The sequence below is a fragment of the Sciurus vulgaris genome, assembly GCF_902686455.1.
Source record: "Sciurus vulgaris genome assembly, chromosome: 1".
NCBI lineage: Eukaryota > Metazoa > Chordata > Mammalia > Rodentia > Sciuridae > Sciurus > Sciurus vulgaris.
Window position 1 is genome coordinate 30,763,343 of NC_136461.1, and position 23,703 is coordinate 30,787,045.

Genomic DNA, 23,703 nt, shown 5'->3' on the forward strand with positions numbered 1-23,703 from the left:
GCTGATGACATGATTATATATTTAGAGGAACCAGGAAATTCCACCAGAAAACTTTTAGAACTTATAAGTAAATTCAGTAAAGTAGCAGGATATATAAGATCAGTGCTCATAAATCCAATGCATTTTTATACATAAGTGATGAATCTTCAGAAAGAGAAGTCAGGAAAACCTCCCATTCACAATAGCTTCGAAAAAAATAAAATACTTGGGTATCAATCTAACAAAAAGGTGAAAGACCTCTACAATGAGAACTACACAACACTAAAGAAAGAAATTAAAGAAAACCTTAGAAGATGGAAAGATCTCCCATGTTCTTGAATAGGCAGAACTAATATTGTCAAAATGGCCATACTACCAAAAGTGCTCTACAGATTCAATGCAATTCCAATTAAAATCCCAATGATGTACCTTACAGAAATAGAGTAAGCAATCATGAAATTCATCTGGAAGAATAAGAAACCCAGAATAGCTAAAGCAATCCTTAGCAGGAAGAGTGAAGCAGGGGGTATCCCAATATCAGATCTTCAGCTATACTACAAAGCAATAGTAACAAAAACGGCATGGTATTGGCACCAAAATAGACAGGTAGATCAATGGTACAGAATAGAGGACATGGACACAAACCCAAATAAATACAATTTTCTTATACTAGACAAAGGGGCCAAAAATATGCAATGGAGAAAAGATAGCCTCTTCAACAAATGGTGCTGGGAAAACTGGAAATCCATATACAACAGAATGAAATTAAACCCCTATCTCTCACCCTGCACAAAAATCAACTCAAAATGGATCAAGGACCTTGGAATCAGACCAGAGACCCTGCATCTTATAGAAGAAAAAGTAGGTCCAAATCTTCAACATGTTGGCTTAGGATCAGACTTCCTTAACAGGACTCCCATGCACAAGAAATAAAAGGAAGAATCATTATCTGGGATAGATTCAAACTAAATAGCTTTCTCTCAGCAAAGAAAACTATCAGCAATGCGAGGAGAGAACCTACAAAGTGGGAGAAAATCTTTGCCATTCATACTTCAGACAGAGCACTAATTTCCAGAGTATAAAGAACTCAAAAAACTCTACACGAAGAATACAAATAACCCAATCAACAAATGTGTTAAGGAAATGAACAGATACTTCATAGAAGAAGATCTACAAGCAATTAACAGATATATGAAAAAATGTTCAACATCTTTAGTAATAAGAGAAATGCAAATCAAAACTACCCTAAGATTCCATCTCACCCCAATTAGAATGGTGATTATCAAGAACACAAGCAACAATAGGTGTTGGCGAGGATATGGAGAAAAAGGTACACTCATACATTGCTGGTGGGGATGCAAATTAGTGCAGCCACTCTGGAAAGCAGTGTGGAGATTCCTTAGAAAAGTTGGAATGGACCCACCATTTGACCCAGCTATCCCACTCCTCGGCCTATACCCAAAGGACTTAAAATCAGCACACTACAGAGATACAGCCACATCAATGTTCATAGCTGCTCAGTTCACAATAGCCAGATTGTGGCACCAACCTAGCTGCCCTTCAATTGATGAATGGATAAAGAAACTGTGGTATATATATACAATGGAATATTACTCAGCCATAAAAATAATAAAATTACGGCATTTGTAGGCAAATGGATGAAATTGGAGAATATCATGCTAAGTGAGATAAGCAAATCTCAAAAAACAAAGGATGAATGATCTCGCTGATAAGCAGATGATGACACATAATGTGGGGTGGGAGGGGGGCAAGAATGGAGGAAGGAGGGACTGTATAGAAAGATAAGAGTAGTGGGAGGGGTTGGGGGGAAGAAAAAATATAACAGAATGAATCAAAAACTATTACCCTAGATAAATGTATGATTACACAAATGGTATGCCTCTACTTCATGTTCAAACAGAGAAACAAGATTCATTTGTTTACAATAAAAATGAATTTAAAAAAATCAACTCAAAGTGGATCAAACACTTAGGCACTAGAACAGACTCTGTGCCTAATAGAAGAAAAAGGAGGCCCAAACCTTCATCATGTCAGCTTAGGATCTGCCTTCCTCAACCAAGACTCCTAAGGAAACAATTAATAACGTGAAGAGAGAGCCTACAGAATGAGAAAAAAATCTTTACTCCATGTACCTCAGATAGACCACTAATCTCCAGGATATATAAAGAACTCAAAAAAAACTTAACACCAAAAATCAAATAACCCAATCAATAAATTGACTAAGGAACTGAGCAGACAGTTCACAGAAGAAATACAATTGATCAACAAACATATGAAAAAATGTTCATCATCTCTTGCAATTAGACAAATGCAAATCAAAACTACTCTAAGATTTTATCAATCCTGTCAGAATGGCAATTATCAAGAATACAAGCAATACGTGTGTTGGCAAGGATGTGGAGGAAAAGGTACACTCACATTGCTGGTGGGACTGCAGATTGGTGCAACCACTTTGGAAAGCAGTATGAAGATTCTTCAGAAAACTTGGAATGGAACCACCATTTGACCCAGCTATCCCACTCCTTGGTTTATACCCAAAGGATTTAAAATCAGCATACTGCAGTGACATGGCCACATCAATGTTTATAGCAGCTCGATTCACAATAGCTAAACTATGGAACCAACCTAGATGTCTTTCAACAGATGAATAGATAAAGAAAATGTACATATATACAATGAACTATGACTCAGTCTTAAAGAAGAATGAAATGATGGCATTTGCAGGTAAATGGATGGAACTAGAGAATATCATGTTACGTGAAATAAGCCAATCCCAAAAAATCAAAGGCCAAATGTTTTCTCTGACAAGCAGATCCATAATGGAGGTGGGGTGGGTAGGGAAGAATGAAGGAATTCTGGATTATGCAGAGGGGAGGGAGGGGAGGTGTGGAGTGGTGGGGATGGGAAGGATGGTAGAATGAGACAGATGTTATTACCCTATACAGATGTATGAAAAAAATAACAAATTTTTAAAAAAGAATAGGAACAACAATAAGTGCTGGCAAGGTTGCCAGGTGAAAAGTACACTTATGCATTGTTGGTGGGACTGAAGACTAGTACATCCACTCTGGAAAGCAGTATGGAGATTCTTCAAAAAACTATGAAGGAACCACCATATAACCCAGCTATCCCACTCCTTGGTGTTTTCCCTCAAACATCTAAAATCAGCATACTACAGTAACACAGCCATGTCAATGTTTATAGCAGCATAATTCACAATAACTAAATTATGGAAGTGACCCATATGCCTGTGAAAACATGAATGCATTAAGAAATTGTGTTATACATATACAATGAGTTCTACTCAGCCAGAAAAAAGAGTGAAATAATGGCATTTGCTAGTAAATGGATGGAAATGGAGAATATCATGCTAAGTAAAATTAGCCAAACTCAGAAACTCAAAGGTTGAATATTTTCTTTCATATGCAGAAGTTAGAGTAAAATAAAGGAAAGGGGGAGAGTAGGATAGGATAACATGAAGAATCAATCAAATACAAATCAATAGACAAGTGAGAGGAAGTCTAGTAGAGGAAGGAGAATGGGAGAGGGAAGGGAGGACAGGAGGAAAAGGGAGGGAAATGAAGGGATCATGAACAGAAATAGATTTCCATAAATGAATGAGTTTTTTGGGGTGAACCCAACTACTATGTATAACTATAAAGCTCTAATGATAATTAAAAATGTTAAACTTATAAAAAGAGAAATGCAAATTAAAACTATACCGAAAAACCATTTCTTACCCATCAGTTTGGCAAAAACATCAAAAGTCTGATTATATAGTCTATTCATAAGGCTACAGGAAAATAGGCACTGTTACATTGCTGGTGAGAATAAAAATTAGTATCATCTCTATAGAGGGGAATTTGGTAAAATGTTAACAAAATTATAACCCTTGGACTCAATAATACCATGTCAGGCAATTAAAATACATATGTAAAACTTTATTAACTGCAGCATTATTTGTGATTGTAAAATACTGGAAATACCTGAGCCCAAACACAAGAGATCAGCCCCTATCCCTCTAATACAATTTAAACATGGCCTCCAGAGTGAGTCTTTTAAAACATGCCTCAGCTTTCATCAGTCTTCTGCTCAAAACCTCCAATAGCCTCAGATCTCACTTAGAGTGAAAGTCAAGGTCCTTAGGCTGAAACCTACTAAGCCCTTTATGATTTGATTCCTTAGTATTTTTCTGATCTAATTTTTTGCCACTTTCCCTACATAACTCAAACACATGTCATTTTTTGCTGCATACACTAAACTAATAATTTTGGTCTCAGAACCACTTTGTACTATTAGAATTTACTGAGGATCACAAAGAGTTTTGTGTGTATGTGTTTATGTGTGTATGTGTGTGTGTGTGTGTGTGTGAAGTTTATATACACCAATATTTATTATATTAGAAATTAAAACTGAGAAATTAAAAAATCATTTTAAATTAACAAAAACATGCTAACATTTTAATGAAAATCACTGTATTTTCCAAAACAAACTCGAAGAATGTTATTACTTTACATTTTGCAAATCTCTTTAATATCTCATCTAATATAAGATTTTCCTGTTTCTGCATTCAGTCTGTTACCATGTATCATTTTGGTCAAAGTATATGAAGCAAATACAAATCCCTGCAGACATATACTTTAGTTGGAAAAGGAAGAGTATTTTAATAAGTTTTTCAAGTAATTTTGGATATTATTCCTTGGTACTATATCAAAACTCAATAGTAGGTTCTTTGATGTTAATCAAAATGTAGAATCTAAAACCATATCAGTGAACTTTTCATACTCTATTAATATTAAAACCCACTGGTCTATCTTGATTTTTAATGGATTTTAATCCATATATGACTTTGCAATATCATGACTTGGACATTTGGAATACATTGTTTCACTAAGCGTATTTCCTAGTACTTGCATATTTTATTGTGTAATATCAAACATTAGTTGATATCTCATCAGAAAAGGCTTTTTAAAGTATTGAGAGGTTGACAAGGTGGTGGTGGCAGATACACATTTTCCAAATTTTGAATTTTCATTTGAAAATTTGAATTTTATCATGGGCAACAAATATTATTAGTTGTTTTCTTGAAGTAACAGGTTCACTTAGTTCATTTTGAGAAAATGTCTGCCAAATATCTATCCAAACTGAATAACCACAGTTTGTCTGTTAGGCATTCTTTCCAGTAAAAATGGAGTTCCACAAAACTCGTGGCTAGTTCAGATGACAGCTCAACTGTACAATGCTTTTTCTTAAAGTAACCACAGAAAGTCAGCAATAACAGAATTGCTTTCATCACACAGAAGATTAAAAAGATATACATGCAAAGGTTGAGATTTATTAAATTAACAAATTTGTTGCTTAATCAAGGACATTCTTAAGTGAACCTGATTTTTCTTTTTTTATTGTTTACCCCTGCAATGTGTGAAAAATATTGTTATCATTAGTTGGATGCCAAGCTACCAGCAGTTTTACTCATCACTGCTTTCATACTGTCAGTGCAAAAATCAACCCAGCAAAAAGGAAAGTGGTATTAAAATATTATTATGAAAATAGTTTTGACCTTGAAGATCCTTTGAAAGGGTACTGGGAACGATAAAGATTCACTTTTTAAAGAGCTTATGAATAGGAGATATTATTGTACCAATTTACAGATGAAGAAACTAAAGCTAAGGGAGGTTAAATAACTTGTTCAAAGTCAAAGCCTTAGTAAACTTCCAAAATGGTCTGTCTTTCCTTTGTGAAAGTTCTATGAGAATTCTATAGTTCTAAAAAATATAGAGCAAACATAAGCAGAATGCAGAAGAAAGTCAAATAAGCAACAATTCTTTCTACTTTGTATTTATTGTTATCTCATTTCCCCCAATAAAACTAAATCTTGGCAGAGAGAGTTATCTAGAAGGTACCATCTGAGGCCTGGCAATCAGTGATGAATCTGGTGCCTATGGCCCCCGCACCTCTGGCAGCACCATGCCCGCAGTCCTGGAATATCCCAAGCTTTCCCCTGCTATGGCCAGGGCGCCATACCTGTATATCACGATGGAGCAGGAGGAGGACAAGGTGGACAAGATGATGGAATGGAAGAACAGGAGAGAAGGAAGAAAAGGGAGATGTAAGAGAGAATGTCACAAGAGGAGGCCAAGGAACAAATTCTCAAGTTGCAGGAAAAGCTTTTGGCCCTACAGGAAGAGGAGCACCAGCTTTTCTTGCAGCTCAAGAAAGCTTTACACGAGGGGGAAAAACCAAGGTAAGAGGAGAAGAGCGAACTGACTACTCTAACATCAGCTGCATACCCGCACAGCCTGACTGTTCACACAGGAACTCACCTCCTCAGTGTGCAGGGGAGCTCTGGAGGACATAATCGCCCAGGTGCCCTCATGGTAGCTGACAAGAGCTAAACAGGTATTTGGACCCCAAGTAAACACCACTCAGCAATTAACGTGGACTCAGCAGCTGCTTTCCCAGGGATTCCAAAGCATGGGCAATTCCAAGGCAGTCCAGGTGGTGCTTATGGGACTGCTAGGCCTTCACTTCACTATGGTCCCACACAGTCAGCCTGCAGTCCAAGTCAGCAGTTTACAGCATCTTCAGCATTTCCTGCAGTGCTGTTACCTACCTCAGTCACAACCACGGTCCTGTGCTGGGCATGGCCACTTTCAGCTCACCCAAACAGAGTTCCTACACCCTATTCTTGCAAGAGCAGATGGAACATGCTAACTAGCAGACTGACTTCCCTGACTCATCCTCCTTGTGCCCCATGTACTCCCAGGCTCTGCACTCATCCCCTGGACTCCTTGCCTCCCCCCAGGTCTCTGTGCAGATGCAAACAGCAGGAAAGTCAGCCTTTGCCATTACCAGCCAACCTGGCCCTTGGCTCCCCTTCTTCCAACCAGTCAGTACCTGTGATTCTACCACAAGTAACCATCAAATTATGCCTTCAATCTCCATTCCTCCATCCCCCATGGGTGAGGGTCATTCTTCCCTTTATGTCCCAGGCCAATAAAATCTACCTGCCACTGCCAAAGACAAACAAACAAAACCCCCAAACAAACAAAAAACCTAAATTCCCTGCTATACCTCACATACTACTAATACATAAGAGGAACAAGTATTTTGATTAAATTTACTGAATTGTCAATTTTGAATATCACACATGATACTGAAAGGTAAGTGTAAGTCAACAGATGTTACTAAGAAAGAGACTGAAAACTCCGTAATGTTATGTGGAAAATACATATACTGTTTTTGTTTAATTTTTTGGATGGGGCTGAGAATTAGCTCCTGCCTGGCTAGTTAAGATAATAACATTATTTTATTTGATTTATGTTAACATAATTCTGAAAACATACACATAACAAATAGAAGTGTGGTAGTATATTGTCACTAAAAATATACAAATAACCAGAGAGGTACCATAAACCTAGATCCAAACAGGCTTCCAAGTGCTGTGAAGCAAAGACATAGAAACTTGTGTGCACTTAAAATACCCTGAGGGGCACTGTGTCTAGGAGATTCTAGATGGCTCTTCCAAACCCAAATTTTAACAAGGAAGTTAAAATTCCTAGGAATATCTGAACTGGCAGGGTTGGTTGCAAGATTATGTATACAGATGGCTCTACTTAGTTATGAATGACCTCCTCTGTACACGTCAATTACATTTCATTTTCTATGGTTGAACATGGGCCGTGATTGGCCTGGAAAGCTGATTTCTCTTGTCCAAAGGTAGAGTGACTAGCTACTGGTGCTTTGAAGAATGTTTCTTTTACACCCAATCCTTTGCATTCCAATTCCAACACACATTTCAAACCCTTCCCAACCATCAGATGCTGGTGTAAGAGCTCTGGAGTTTCTGGTGGGTCTCAGTAATCCATTTCCAAAATCACTGATGGGAACCCCTCATATGAGAATCACACTTCACAATTCTCAAATTACTTTAACAATAACTACCTCACTCCACATGTATATTTACATCAGCCTTACCTACCTCATGGTTATCTCTATACCTCTTCTGAGGAATAAAGAAATGAAGAGTGATATAGTAGAAAGAACAAAGATTTTGAAGTTAGAAGCCCATGGACTTAGGTTATATCCTTGCAAAAATAGCCTCTTTTAAGTTATGGAGTATTATGAAGTTTACCTAGGATAAAGTCTAAGGATGTGGATAAATAAATGCCATGTCTGACATGACTTAGGGATTCAAAAACTTTTAGCTCTTATTCTTTCCCCTCTCCTTTCTAAGTTCTAGTTTCTTTATATGTAAAACAAGGACAATTACTATAAATCCCACAAGAGGTTTGTGAAATTTACTGGGATAATTTATCAATGTGTCTTTGGGACCCTGCATGAGCTTAGTAAATGTTAACTTCTTTTATTAAGATGGTGCTCATTAAATGTCTTTCTAAACAATATTAGAAAAGGTAATTAGTTTTACCTAGTACTAATTAGGAAATAAATGAAAGGTTAATGTTTTAGTTAGCTTTTTTTTTTTTTTTTTTTTGGTTACTATGACTAAAGATCTGACAATACAAATTTTAGAGGAGGAAAAGTTTATTTGGGGCTTGCCTTTCCAGAGGTCTCAGTACCTAGATGGCCAACTCCATTGCTCTGTGCCCAAAGAATATCATGGCAGAAGTATATAGAGGAAAAATGCAGTTTAGGACATGATGATCAGGAAGCAGAAAGAGAGAGAGAGAGAGTTGCTAAATTTTCTTACATTGTCTTACACATGAGCTTTTGGGGGACACCATATCTAAACCATAAGAGTTAAGAGATACTATGGTCTTGCCTGGTGACCTGCATTCTTTTCCATGAGGAATATTCTGATTAATGACCATATATATGTAAGTAAATTCAGTGCTAAGGTGGGCTTCCATGTTTCTACAGAGCAAATACTCTATATCCCTACTGATTTGAGTGAAGAGAAATAATCGCAGGAGAAACAGAAAGAAGCCTTTTATGTGATGAAATTTTTACTAACGAATATATTTGGTTTACCAGATGTGGGTATTATGATAAAAGATAATTTAAAAAAGAACTATACAAATCTTGTAAATTATCATCTCTACCTGCTAGTAGAAAATATAAAATTCTCTTATTTAACATAACCATCACATTCCAAAGTTTGGTTTAATTTCAATGGCTGGAGAAAAAAAGAACCTGGAAGAACAAGATTATCAAACACTATGAAAAGGTTTCAGGTGAAACAAGAAACAAATTAGAACCAGGGAATAGATACTAGGGGAATGCATATTTTTATCTACAAATAAAAAAAATATTTTTAACCATTAGAGCTATCACAAATGGAAGATGCTCCTTTGGAAGGTTACAAATCTCTTTGTGTGGAAGAATTTAAAAGAGGACGAATGAGCATGAATAGGGGATGTTTTCAAGGTGAATAAGTGGGCGGTTGAATTTGATGATCTGAGGTTCTCTAATCCTGAGATTCTATGATTCTACCAGTATTTATGGACTTGAATCTCACATTCAATTTTAAGACACCTAGCTGCCTTAACTAAAATAACTTCTAGGTGGGAAAGGTAAAGAGGGATTCTGAAGTCTTTATGCATTAGGAAAATGTGAAATTCGAGGTGGACACAAATTTTTCAAAACTATGTTTTTTACCTGAAAGCTTAATAAATTTATCATTGTCAGCAAATGCTTACAGATTGTCTTCCTTGATGTGATCAGCTCATTTAATTTTGGAGAAAATGCATGCCAAGTATGCAAGTCAGTTATTCTTTCAAGATAATGCTTGATTAAAAAAAAATGTGGCTAGTTCACCTTGCAACTCAATCACAAAAGTGCTTTTTCCTGAGACAACCACCACAGTTGGGTATTTCAAAACGGAGAAACCAAACTTGGATGGGTTAAAAGACTTGCCAAAGGCCACATTGCTAAAGCTAAGATTTGAACCTATATCTTTCAGTCTCCAAAGTCCATGTTCTTTCTACTCTGTTACTATCAAACCAATATGTAAATGTGGGCAATGCATCTACAAATAAAAAAGATTAAAAAAAACTGTTTAGTTTAGACATGTTTATGCCCAATTATAATAATGAAGGACATTAGGACTCAGCTGCCTTCTAAGTTTCTCTAAATAATCCTTATTTAGCAGTCTCAACAGCTCCAAAGAAATTCATCATCGGATTTATCTTCTCTGCAGCAATAATAAGAGCATATGGAAATGGAAATGTCATAAAATGTATGACAGTCCAGCTTGTGTGTATATGTGTCTACATGACGCAAAACATGAACAAAGAAAAAAAGAACAGAGGAAACTAGTTCATTTACTGGCTTTCTGGACTGGAATATTATTTTCATTCATGGAAGTCTCTCATTGGCCTTGGCATAGTGATTTAGAGGATGTGCTCTTTATTAGCTGTGCTCAATTTGGCTGAGTTCAGTTATATGCTGCCAGCTGGCCTGGTACCAAGGCTGAAACTCCACTCCTGAATTCCAGTTCACTTAATAAAGTATGTCTGCTTCCTGCTCCTAGCTAGCTAACACATTTGGTACTCCATATCCAGCTTCCTTTTTCTCTTCAAACTCTTATCCCTATGGTGTGGGGAGGGCCCTCTGCAACTACAAAGACATGTCACATTTTTTCAGAGATTTTGGTTTGCTCCATCTGTAGAGAGTGGGAAAACTAAACTAAAACTAAACTAAAGATAACTAAAATCATGCATGATGGGACCACAAGCCAACTTCCAAAGACTCATTTTATTACTGAAACTAAAATGTGTGACTTAGTTACCTAAAGCTATAGGTAAAAGGAGAAATCTAGCAAATGGAAGGCTATATCTTCTCAGAAGAGGGTTTTCAAATCTGAGGTCTCTCAGAGATGTGACATAAAAGTACACTGTGAGGTAGTACCTGCTATTCAGTCACAGTCAAGTGGACATGTGCCAGTTTTCCTCAGTATAAGAAAGAATTTTAAATGTTTTATATTTTATTCATTTAAAAATATTTTTTAGTTGTCAATGGATCTTTTGTTTTATTTATTTATTTAAATGTGGTGCTAAGGATCAAATCCAGAGCCTCACACATGCCAGGCAAGTGCTCTACCACTGAGTCACATCTCCAGTCCCTATTTATTTTAATTTACTTTTTGTTATAAATAACACCAGGATACACCCTGATATTATCACAAAAGCATGGAACACATCCCACTCCCACTCAGTCCAAGCACTTCCCCATCCCACTCTCCTCCCTCCACTTCACTAACCCTCTTCAATCTATTTACTGTTTAAATTTTTTTTTAAAAAAAATTAGTCTGTGGATACAGCTGATGATGGGACCCACCATGCCACATCCATGCATGCACATATGAAATGTTTGGTCAGATTCATTCCATTTCCCGTCCCTTCTTCTTCCTCCTCAATCCCCTTCATCTACTCTACTGATCTTTCCTCTCTTTTGATGAAATTCCTTCTATTTTTTTCCCTTTCTCTCCCTCTTTCTTTGTCTGGTTTTTTAAATTCCTGATCTCCTCCTCTTATTTTGGATTAGCTGTAGGCTCTCTCTTGTTTCCTTTGCTGTGCAGAAGATTTTTAATTTAATGCCATCCCACTTGTTGATTTATTTTATTTTTTTGCACTTTAGGAGTCAATAAAGGACGTTAGCTCCTCTGTTGATATGTTGGAGAATTGGGCCTATATTTTCTTCTAGCAGTAGCAGGATTTCTGGTCTAATTCCTAGTTTTCTGATTTACTTTGAGTTGACTTTTGTGCAGGGTGAGAGGTAGAGGTTACATTTTATTCTTCTACATATGGATATCCAGTTTTCCTAGCACCATTTGTTAAAAAGGCTATCTTTTCTATAAGATATGTTTTTGGCACCTTTGTCTAGTCAGAGCTAGTATTTAGTGTATCTAGTATTTATTGGCTTTGTCTCTATTCTATTCTATTCTATTCTATTCTATTCTATTCTATTCTATTCTATTCTATTCTATTCTATTCTATTCTATTTTCTATTCTATTCTATTCTTCATGCCTGTTTTGGTGCTAGTACTATGCTGTATAGCTCTGTAGTGTAATCTGAGGTCCAGTATTGAGATGCTTCCTGTTTCACTTTTCTTGCTAAGGATTTCTTTGGCTATTCTGGGTCTCTTATTTTTCCAAACAAATTTCAGAACTACTTTTTCTAGTTCTATGAAAATGTCACTGGAATTTCGATGGGAATTGAATTTGTACAGTGCTTAAGACAATGAATTTTAAAAGCTTACAATCAAACCCCTGTCTTGTTACATTATCCTTAAAACCTCCTGTACATCTTTGCTCTGTTTAAGAGTTTATCAGATTTCCCTCATCTTCTTGATATACATGAATGTTTACATTTTGTTTTTCTTCTAGTCAGTCATTACTGAGACTCAGAAATTCTCATTTATAACTGTAATATTTCCTCAAAAAAGTCATGCAGGGAATTAAGGGGAAAATTTAGTAACAATATTTATAATACTGGTTTCCAATATGATATTTCTAAGACTCAGCAATACTTATTTAAAATAGGGAATTTTATAAGTCAATATATATTGATGCTATACACAATAGGTATAACAACTAAAGCTTGACCTTCCCCCAACAAAAACCCTACTAAAATTCTTGTATCCCCAAAAATAAGCTTAGTGAACTACTTAAGTCATATCTCACAATTTTCAGGACTTTGAGAGATATCAGTTGTTTTAATACACATACTAAAATAAAATGGCTGCCATTCTCAGGCATCTAAAGTTGGTGAAGGCAGGAAAGAAAACAGAAAGAGCCGAGGGGCAGCTGAAAGTATCTGGAAGAGAAGTGTGGGACAAGATTCTTCTGTCTCTTAGGGCAGATATAAGTAGTGGGAGAACCCAGATTCCCTGCTCATATTATAGTACTATGCATCTCATTCCCCCATATTCCAATTTCTATTTGTGTACCTAAGTAAACAACGAAGAGAAGACCTGTTATGGAAGTACTGGCTTACTGTACAAACCTCATCTCATATTTTCCTGACCAAACTAGAATACTTCCATGGGTCTGTGGGCTCTGTGTGCAGTTCCACTTTTCTTGGATACATGAGCATCTTAATTCTATAATTTCTATATTATATCAATAGATATAACCAATCTATAGTAGCATCTATTATGTATTACATTGTGCTATGTATTTACACATTCATTTTTCATTTAAATCATTCAATCGACCTGGAAAGTAGATACTCTCCATAATCTCTACTGAGTCTAACACTGCTAACATGGGCTGCTCCAAAACTTTGAAGAGATGCATAAGTAAAGGCTAGAGTTGCCACATATGAAAGATTACAAAGGCAAAGCTGGAATAAAGACAGAGATTGTGTGTGCATGTTTGTGTATATTTATGAATGGAAGAAAAAATGGTATATTAAATAAGGCAAGGCTGGAGACAATACATTTGAGAGGACAAATGGGGAAAATAGGTGAGAAATAGTTATTTTGACTCAGGGAACTAAATAATTTGCTTTCCTTATTAACTAACATGTCTAGCTTTTCTGGCATGGGTAGTGAACACTTAGGAGACAAGAGGAACATAAGACATCAAATATTTCCTGTACATATCATGTCTTTCTGCTTGCTGAAGCTATTAGAAAAAAACTTGGGTGGAAGGGCAGCGGGTGGTCTAGGTGTAGAGATGTACAAGTGTGTAGAAACTGAGAAGTAGGTTCATATTTGTTCTGGAGAAAAGTCTCAATGTCTTTTGACATTCTTACTTTGGCCATCATGTTTCCTAAATTTAAAAACAGAACATTAGCTTAAGAAGCTTTTAAAATTATAGATCAGAGCAGTACCCTCATTTTTTCTAATTCACTGAATAATGTCTGAATAATGGCTTTAGATAAGAATAGAAATGTAATCAGAAAATATAACCTATCTCATTATACTGAATAACTACTATGTACCAACCACTGTGGATATAAAGCTTAAGTTAATACATTGGTTCCATTAAACATTTCACATAAATCCAGGTAGAAAAAAAATCTTATATTCTAGAAAAAGCAGAAAGAAAGATTTTCAGCTTCTCATTAATGTTTATACCAAAAGTCTAACATTATTTTCCATGTTAGGGGTAGTTTGTTAGTCACAGGTATGGAAATAAACTTCAAGAACTTACATTTTGGCTTCTTTAACCAAGAGTAATGTGGCATCAGTCCTATCCTTCCCACCACAACATCACTGCTTTAGTTCTCTCTCTGACCTGGAATGTAATACCAGCTTGCTAACTGATATCTGTGGCCTCAGGACACCATTCATCCTTTTGCTGCTGTTGTGATAGTTCAAAACAGAGCTCTGACCTGTAATTCTACAATTAAAACCCATTAAATGGCTTTCACTGCTCACCAGGTTAATTCCCAGTTCCTGAATGGAACCTCTAAGGGGAGCTGTACATTTCCTGGGCCTGCCTCTCCAGCCTGATCCCTAATTCTCTCCTTACAATCCATCATCTACCATTTTAAATGTATTTTTGGTCCTTAACTACACTTTTTAAATTCTGGACCTCCACTCATATGTTCCTACTTTTAGCTGGAGCTCTGTCTTTATCGCCCTATTCTTCAGGTTTCATTTTGAAGACTTCTGTGATCTCCAATCTCCAATCCCTCCATCTAGATTAGAGGTATTTCTGCACTTTGCTCTTCCAAAGTTGTAATTTTCTATTGATCTACACACTCAAAGAACTGTAGAGTCTTTCCTGATCCATTCAATGACTAGTATTCAGTTATGATTTGATGGTTAGAACTTGAATGACCTCAAATTATGACCTATAAATCTGGCCTTAGTTGTGTCTCTGCCCTACTGTCCCCCTCTGTAATCCAGGATTACAATTTAATCAATGCTCTTTATATTCCATAATCCAAAAGTGAATGGAGCATATTTTCCTATATAGTTTTATGACAAAAAGAGAAATATTCTTAAAAGTGTAGAAAACAGTTTCCATAGGAAAAAAAGTAAAAGATATTCTAAAAGCTTGACTTTTAAACACCAAATTCTTACCCTACAGGCCAGTGTAATACTCCTGCACATTAGTCATAACATTGGGTTAGAGTTTGAAGTTTTTTCTTTGTACAGTGAAATCTGTCCCAGACGAAAATGATAGACTGAGAGAGTAAAGGAGGCCTGATTGACCATTTTCTCCAATAGGTGTTCTCTAGGGCAGCACCCTGTACCAGACTCTAATATTTGAATTAGTATATAGAAATCAGACAGATTCAATTAACACCATTTAATACTGAAAGCCTAGCACTGTTTTACATCTTATAAGGGTAGTTAGTACATTAAATAGAAAAAGTCATATAAGACGGATATATAATCTGGAATAACAATAAATTTTAATAAAAACATAAGTGCAAAGTAGTATGGGTCTTAAGATCACTTCCTGTTGTAAAAGTACATAGGAAACTAAGCTATAATCTGAAACTGGCTTTCCCATCTGAAACCAGAGCAAGGGGAAGTTTAGTGCATTGCTATGATGGCTGAAAGTCTGATTAGGATTGTCATGCCATATGCACTGGATTCTTAATTTTGCTTTTTAAATTTAAAAAAATAAAGCATGCACCTATTTCAATTTCTTTTGCATATTTTCTCCCCCTATATAATTGCAATTTTACTATCTTTAATAACTAACTTCTTAACCTATTCTATAACATTACTACAATTTTACACATGGTTTAGAGGAACTACAGAGAACATTATCAACAAGTTTTTGTTTTTCCTAAAGTTGATAGTATGTGACTGTCCTGAAGTGATTGTAATAAACACGGTTTAATGTCTTCTCTCAAAGTGGTACTGATATGGGAATAGCAGAGGACACACACTGAATGAAAGTGTGAATACTTGGATATTTGCCTAGCCTGGAATTCTTAAGAGAAATAAGTTCACTATATATTCTCTTACATAACAGCAGAAGTGATAATCATACTAACAGATGGGTAGACATATAAGCAATATGAAAAAGCAAGGGAAGAAATCACCCCAAACAGCCCATAAAACTTCAACAACTGATCCAATTGACACCATAGTGGAGGAAATATCAAAGAAAGGATTTAGAAAGTTTATAATTAAAATGTTCAATGAGCTAAAAGAAGATGTAAGGAATGAACTCAGAGAGAAAATAAAGGAAGTGAAAGATCATTTCAATAAGCAGATAGAGATTCTGAAAAAGAACCAAATGGAAATCCTGGGAATGAAAGATTCACTAATCTTGAAAATAAAGTTGACAATAAAGATATTAAGAGACAATAACTAGAATATCCAAGAAATCTGGGATAACATTAAGAGCCCAAATTTAAGAAAAGTTGGTGTACATGAAGGCTTCAAAATACCAAGTAGTGTAACACCTTTTCAATGAAATTATATCAGAAAACTTTCCAAATCTTAGGAATGAGATGGAAATCCAAATAGAAGATGTATATAAGACCCCAAATAGGCAAGATTTTAAACAATCCCTTCAAGACACATTATAATTAAAATGTCTAATACACAGAATAATGTTAGAATTTTAAAAGTCACAAGAGGAAAAATGGCAGGTCACAGTTAGAGGTAACCCAATTCAGATTTCAACTGATTTCTCAACCCAGACCTTAAAAACCAGGAGGTATTGGAGTAATATATACCAAGCCCTGAAAGAAAACAGGTGCAAACCAAGATTACTATATCCAGCAAAGCTATCCTTCAGAATTGAAGACGAAATTAAAAAAATCTTCTATGACAAGCAAAATTAAAAGAATTCATAACAACACTACAGCCTGTACTACAAAACATTCTCCATGAAATATTTCATGCAAAACCAGCATAGGATGAATTACACTTGAAGAATAGTCAATTAAAGGAGAATCAAGTCTGAATTAAATATTAGAAATAAATCAAAATGGGGTCTCAGTCTCCACTGGGTCCCCCTCTGCAAATCTGTCCCAAATAAACCTGTGTTACTATTGAGTTGCCTCTCTTCTTTATTTCCTTCATTCAATTCTTTCTTTACATGTTGGTGCCAAAACCCGGGACTGGTGTTGGAGGTTCCCACTAAGGTTGGTACCTCCAGGCCTTCCCTTGACTTCAACCCAGCCTCTCTTTCTTTCCCTCTTTCATTCTACTGACTATTCCTCTGTGGCTCCAGTAAGGATCACTCATATTGTTGGAGTTCTTATCCATCACTGTCCACCACTTATTGGGTGAGTAACTCCCTCACACTCCTCTGGATTCTTAGAATCTGTGCCATGGTTTCTCTCTCCATGGATACTGTTCCTCTGATAAATACTAGCACTGGGTGAGAGACCCCTTCCCCCTGGGTGGTAATGACTTTTTTCTTTGGGTACACCCATCAATTACCTGCTGTTCCATGGTTGTTCCTGGAAAGACTTAGAGATAACAAAATTCTTGTGGGGGTGCCCCTTGATTTTGGTTTATCTCTCTGCCAGAGTCCTTGGGGGCCCTCCTCAATCCTTTTTGTGCATCATGGGCCATACACTACCCAAGCCTCCACGAGACACCTGCTTGGGGTGCCTTTCCAAACATATACAGATCCTGGGTCTCTAAGACACAGTCAAACCTGCCTGACCCCAGCACAAGCTAGACAATAAGTCATTGGCCTGAAAATGGCACATATGACTTTCAAATACTCTGAGATCTTGAAAACTTTCTCCACTGCAATGGCAAATGGTCCCAGGTTCCCTATGTTCAGGCCTCCATCCACTCCAGGCCTGGAACCTCTGATCCAGATTTTCTCTCTGCCAAAACTGCTCGACTTTTCACATTCTTCTCCTCAATGAAAACCCCTCAAGGCATCCCTCTCTTGGAAACCCCCCCTCTTTGGGAGTTCTGCTTTCTTTCTATTACTCTAAATCCAGTTACTCTGCTCTGTCTGACCCTTGTATTCATGGATCTCATTCCTCAAATTTGCAAGACAAAGAACCCACCCATTCACCCTCCATGCTACATTTAAGGGGGCTCATTTGGGTTCTATGGAAAGGTGAGTAATATGGACAAGGGAGCTCCATTTCCCTTTTCTTTGTTTTTTCTTAGTGGACAAACTGTCTTTAAACACTAGGCACCTGTCAGTCAGTTAAAAGTGAGTAGCACAGCTGCTGGTCTTTAGACTCAGATGACAGACTTGCTAGGTAGATGGGACCAAATCCCCCTTTGCTTAGGCATTGGGAATGTCAGTCCTGTTTTGCTTCAGTTTCCTTTCTGTGGGAGAGAATTGGTGCAAGGGATAGAGGAAGGCTTGAGGCAACCGAAGGCAGAAGACAGGGGTAACTCCCTGGTACTGCACTAAAGTCTCATGTCCAGAGTCTGACCCTGACAGTCCTCAGGAGTACTAATTGTCAACCAGTATTGGTCACTTCTATTTCTGACTGACTTGGCCCAATGCGGGAGGGACACCTCACCTGATAAATCTTGGCTCCAGAAATGAAGTCAGTCTGATCTAAGGTCTTTGGGAAAGAGGAGACCCATTAATCCCCAGGGCATGAGCCAAATAGTTTTTCTCCTCTGCAGAATTGCCTCTCCCACATGTACACCCTGGTGCTCAGGCTACTCCCAACTACTCTACATGTCCCACTAACCCTCAAAACTTTCACCTTCTTTCTCTCTGGTGCCTAAATAAAGTCTCTAAGGGACTTCCAGGCTTTCTGGAACCAAAATCCCAAATTTGCCTCCAACTTTGATCTTGTGTACCTAAATTTGTTTTGTTCTGTTTAGCCTTGCTTTGTCTATCCTTCTATATGCTTTTATTTGCTGTTGTTATCTTTATTCGAGACCAATATTCAAGGGTTAACTCTCAAATAAACCGGAAAGGGAAAAAGATCTGGAGAATTCTAAGAATAGATGGTGGAAGTAGATCTGCCCCTATGGAGGATGAATGGCCACCTGGAAACCAAAATCAAGCAAGTCAAAGGGCCAAAGGAAAAAACAGCCATCATTTGGCCCCTGCCCTCTAATGTCACCATGGACTCAGGTAATGATAGGATCCTCTAAGGGCCTTGTAACTCTGGTGAGTTGCCTGAACTCCTGATCAGGGGGATCAAGAGGACCCTAGAGAACAGGAAGCCAACCAGTGTACATTCTTCAAAGAGGAAGGCCATTGGAAAGGGAAATGTCCCTGATGCTTCCAAGGGAAGCTACATATAATCAGCACGACCTGGATCCATCATGGCAGGGGCATGACTGGTAAAGGAAGGCTAAAGGAACCAAGAGTTTCTCACGTGTTTCCAAGAATGATCTCTTGAGGAATCTCAGTTGACTCTTAATGGCAGATAGGAACAAAGTCAATTTGACAAACTTGGTCTTAAACACCTGGCAGGAGAGTAAAAATAAAACAAGTCACACATGGACATTAAGAAAGAGGCAATGGCTCTTTTAATGTAGCTCAAAATGTACACTCATGTCAGTCCTCTGACAAGTAAATAAAACTGGAAAGTTATAAAGAAAGGGTTACAAAAGACACTATCAGAATCACAAGTTTGTTCTAAGTCAGTATGAGACCTATAAATTTTCCTAACATCCTACAGGTAAACTCAATCTGTTTTTCACTGGTATGATTGTCTAATCTAAAAGATGTAATGTGGCACATAAAAGCCCTGACTTTATTAACAGAGTCCTAAGTGATCCTTCCATTAAGACAGAGATAATACCATAAAAAGCTACCTTACATAAGATGGCATTCCCTAGCTGAAGGGGACAACTGTGTCATTATAAAAATTAAATTCTGTGTTTCTAGCAACTCTACTAATATTTCTAAAGAACTGAATGACTTCCACTCACAAATAAATGAAATGTCAGACCACATCCTAATCTCTAATGCTACTATCTTCATAGCCTTCAGAGGCTGGCTGATATCACTGATTGTTTTTGTGCAGAAAATAAGGCTTTACTGCATAATTTATTGTTGTTGACGCATGATCCATCTCCATGTAGACCTGGTCCAGGCATCTGCCAACTGCTATTATGCACCTCTGGACTGCCATGATGCACAAGATGCCTAGAGTTCATTAAGCTCCAGATGGTCATGCAAATATGACCCTCCAGAGAGCTGGTCCCTGCTTCCATTGAGGCACTCTAGACAGACCCTCTGAAGGATTCCTTGACTGCCACAGCCAATGTCTACCATCAGCTCAAAGACATTAGAGCAGTCCCTTTCCCCTGACAGCAGTCAAGGACCTCTTCAGAGAGGGATTGAGGCAGATAGAAATGGGGACCTCAAAGAATGGGATCCTACCACCCCAGATTAAAATCTGAGGCTAAAGTCATTTTAAAAATATCTATCTATCTATCTATCTATCTATCTATCTATCTATTTATTTTTAGGCTAAAGTCTTTAGTTTGTTTTTGGCTGCTTGACTGGAAGGCCCCACACATGTTTGATGCCCAACTCCTATGCTTGGCAGGGATATCTTATCCAAATTCAATGCCTCTATTCATTTTAATTCCCACCATAGCTCCCCACACTCCTCTCCTTAATCCTTGTATGCCAACCAGATGTCTTTCTTTCCCCTCTAACATCTTAATCAGTGTTCCTCCCTGAGATGTCAACCACAGTGTGGAATATCTCTAAGTCCACTGTGGTCACACACTATACTCCTGTTAAAATCTCCATAAAAGACCCTGCTTTCAGCTAAAGCAAGTTTTCTCCTATCATCACTCTGGTTGCCATGACTATAATCAGGGAATCTTCTTCCTATGTGGAAATAATACTTAAATCTGTTTATCCACCAATGGGATAAGAACTTGCCTAGTCCCCCTTCTCTTTCCAATTTCCCATATAATTTATTGGTCTTTCCATTGGAACCTCCTGGTTTTGGCTATTCACCACCTTTTTACAGATGGCCACATATGCCACTATTGATTAGAGTCTAGAACATTCTCCTATAGAGTTCCATTACAACTGCTCAATACCAGCACCTACAGAAGTCCTCAACTGATGGCCCCCTCTCAGTGGAATTAGTTTAAGATACATCACCACCCCTTCTTCCATCATCCCTTTCTAATCAAAGAAAAATAAAAAGGCAGGAATGTTAGGTAGAACTTGACACAGACAATGCCATTTTGAAACATATCCTCCATCTCAGAACAGGAGTCACCTGAAGGTCACTCTGACTTAGTGTGACCTAAACCAAAGACAATAAATACTACAACATCATACAAAGAAACCCCAAACACTCCATCATCATAAGAAAGAAAATTGTTATCTGGGACTGAAATCCTGAAAAACGCCTGGTTCTTTATGAAGGTGACACCACAACGACCCTTCTCTAATGACCCCTTAACAATGGCCGAACCACAAAAATTCTCCCCTCAATCACTTCCTTATATCTACCCTAGGTTGTAAGCACAAGATGGGTCTCAGTCTTCATTGGGTCCCCCTCTACAGGTTTGTCCAGAATAAACATGTATTACTGTTAAAAACAAACAAAAAATCAACAACAGCAATAACAAAGGAGAAATATGGAAGGAAATAAAAATCATCTCTGTATAATAACATTAAATGTAAGGGGTCTAAACTCTCCAATTAAAATAGCAGACTTGATTCAAAAACAAGACTCAACAATACGTTGTTTAAAACAGATTCAAGTTACAGGCAAAGTCATCCATAGACCAAAGGTCAAAGAATGGAAAAAGATAAAGCAAAAGGAAATCAAAACAAGCAGGGGGAGCTACTCTCATATCAGACTTCAAATCAAAATTAATCAGAAGAGACAAAAAAGATCATTTCTTCCAGGTTATCATCCAACAGCAAGATATAATGATTATAAATATTTATGCTCCAAACAATGGATCACCTACATATGTAAAACATAATATAAAGAATCAAATAGAACACAACACAATAATATGGGGTGATTTCAACATACTTTTCTCACCATTAAATAGGTCATCCAGACATAAACTAAGACTCTTCAGAATTAAAAAATGCTATTAATTAAATGGATCCAACAGACACCTGTAGAATATTTCATCCATCATCAACAGAATCTACTTTCTTCTCAGTGGCATATGGAACTTTCTTTAAAATAGATCATAATTTAAGGCACATATAAAAAAAGCAAATACAAAAAATACAGAGAAAATTCATTACATCCTAGTGGACTATAATCGAAGAAAATTAGAAATCAATGACAAGATAAAAAACAAATAATTGTAACAGTTGGAGATTAAATAATATACCTTTAACTGAGGAACAAATCACAGAGGGAATCAGAGGAAAGATTAAAAAATTATTAGAAACAAATGGGAATAGAGATACAACCTATTAAAATATCTGGGAAAGCATGGAGGTTGTTCTAGGAGGAAAGCTTATAGCACTGAGTTCCTATATTAAAAAAAATGGATACCAAGGCTGGAATTGTAGCTCAATGGTAGAGCACTTACATAGCATGTGTGAGGCACTGGGTTCCATCCTCGGCACCACATAAAAATAAATAAATAAAATAATGGTATTTTAAAAAATAACAAATAATCTAATGTTACACACCAAGTCCTAGAAGAAGAACAAACTAATTCCAAAATTAGAAGGCAGGAAATAATTAAGATCAGAGCTAAAATTAATGAAATTGAGAATGAAAAAACAATACAAAGGATCAATGAAATAAAGAGTTGTTTCTTTGAAAAGATAAACAAGATTGATACACTTTTAGCCAAACTAACCAAAAGAGAGAGACCCAAATAAAAAATTAGAGATAAAAAGAAAATATCATCACAGACACTTTTGAAATTCAGAGAATCATTAGAAACTATTTGGAAAATTTATGCTCCAATAAAATGGAAAATCTAGAAGACACTGACAAATTTTTAAACACATATGATGTGTCCAAGTTGAACCAGGAATATATAGACCGATATCAAGTAATGAAATTGAAACAGCAATGAAAAGTTTTCTGATGAAGAAAAGTCCAAGACCAGATAGATTTTCAGTTGAGTTCTATCAAACCTTTAAAGCAGAATTAGTACCAATCCTCTTTAAATTATTCTATGAAATAGAAAATGAGGTTAACACTGCCAAATTCATTCTCTGAAGACAGTATCACATCAAGGAAAGACAATTTTAGATCAATATCCCTGATGAACATAGATGCAAAAATCCTCAATAAAATACTAGCAAAATGTATTAAAAAATGCATTAAGATGATAGTACACCATGTTCAAGTGGTTTTCATCTCAGGGATGCAAGATTGATTCAACATACATAAATCATATCACCACATAGAGTTAAGAACAAGAATCATATGATTCTTTTTATAGAAGCAGAAAAAACATTTGACAAAGGCCAGCATTCATTCATGTTTTAAACACTAGAGAAACTAGAGATAGAAGGAATATATTTCAATATTGTTATGACTATATATGACATTATACTGAACAGAAAAACTGAAAGCGTTTCTTCCAAAGTCAGGAACAAGACAAGGATGTCCACTCTCATCACTCTTGCTCAACAAAGTCCTTAAAACTCTGGCCAGAGCAATCAGGTAAGAGAAGAAAATTAAAGGGATACAAATAAGAAAAGAACAAGTCAAATTATCTTTGTTTACTGATCCTATATTTAGGAGATTCCCCCCCCCCCCAAAAAAAAAAACCACCAGAAAACCTCTAGAGTTGATAAAATAACAGGCTAGAAGATCAACATCCATGAATTAATTGCTTTCTTATACTCCAATTATCAATATGCTGAGAAAGAAATCAGGAAAAACTGTCCCATTCACTATAACCTC

At 36.7% G+C, this 23,703-nt stretch overlaps 1 protein-coding gene and 1 pseudogene across 23 annotated transcripts in view; one reads left to right on the forward strand and one right to left on the reverse strand.

Moving 5' to 3' along the window:
- Positions 1 to 23,703, reverse strand: part of SCMH1 (Scm polycomb group protein homolog 1) — a 348,969-nt gene that overhangs the window by 83,475 nt on the left and 241,791 nt on the right. The window lies entirely within an intron of this gene.
- On the forward strand, positions 2,389 to 15,764 carry LOC306645710 (G protein pathway suppressor 2-like; annotated as a pseudogene). Its single transcript, XR_013766843.1, has 2 exons — positions 2,389 to 4,342; positions 4,375 to 15,764. The product of XR_013766843.1 is annotated as a G protein pathway suppressor 2-like (transcript).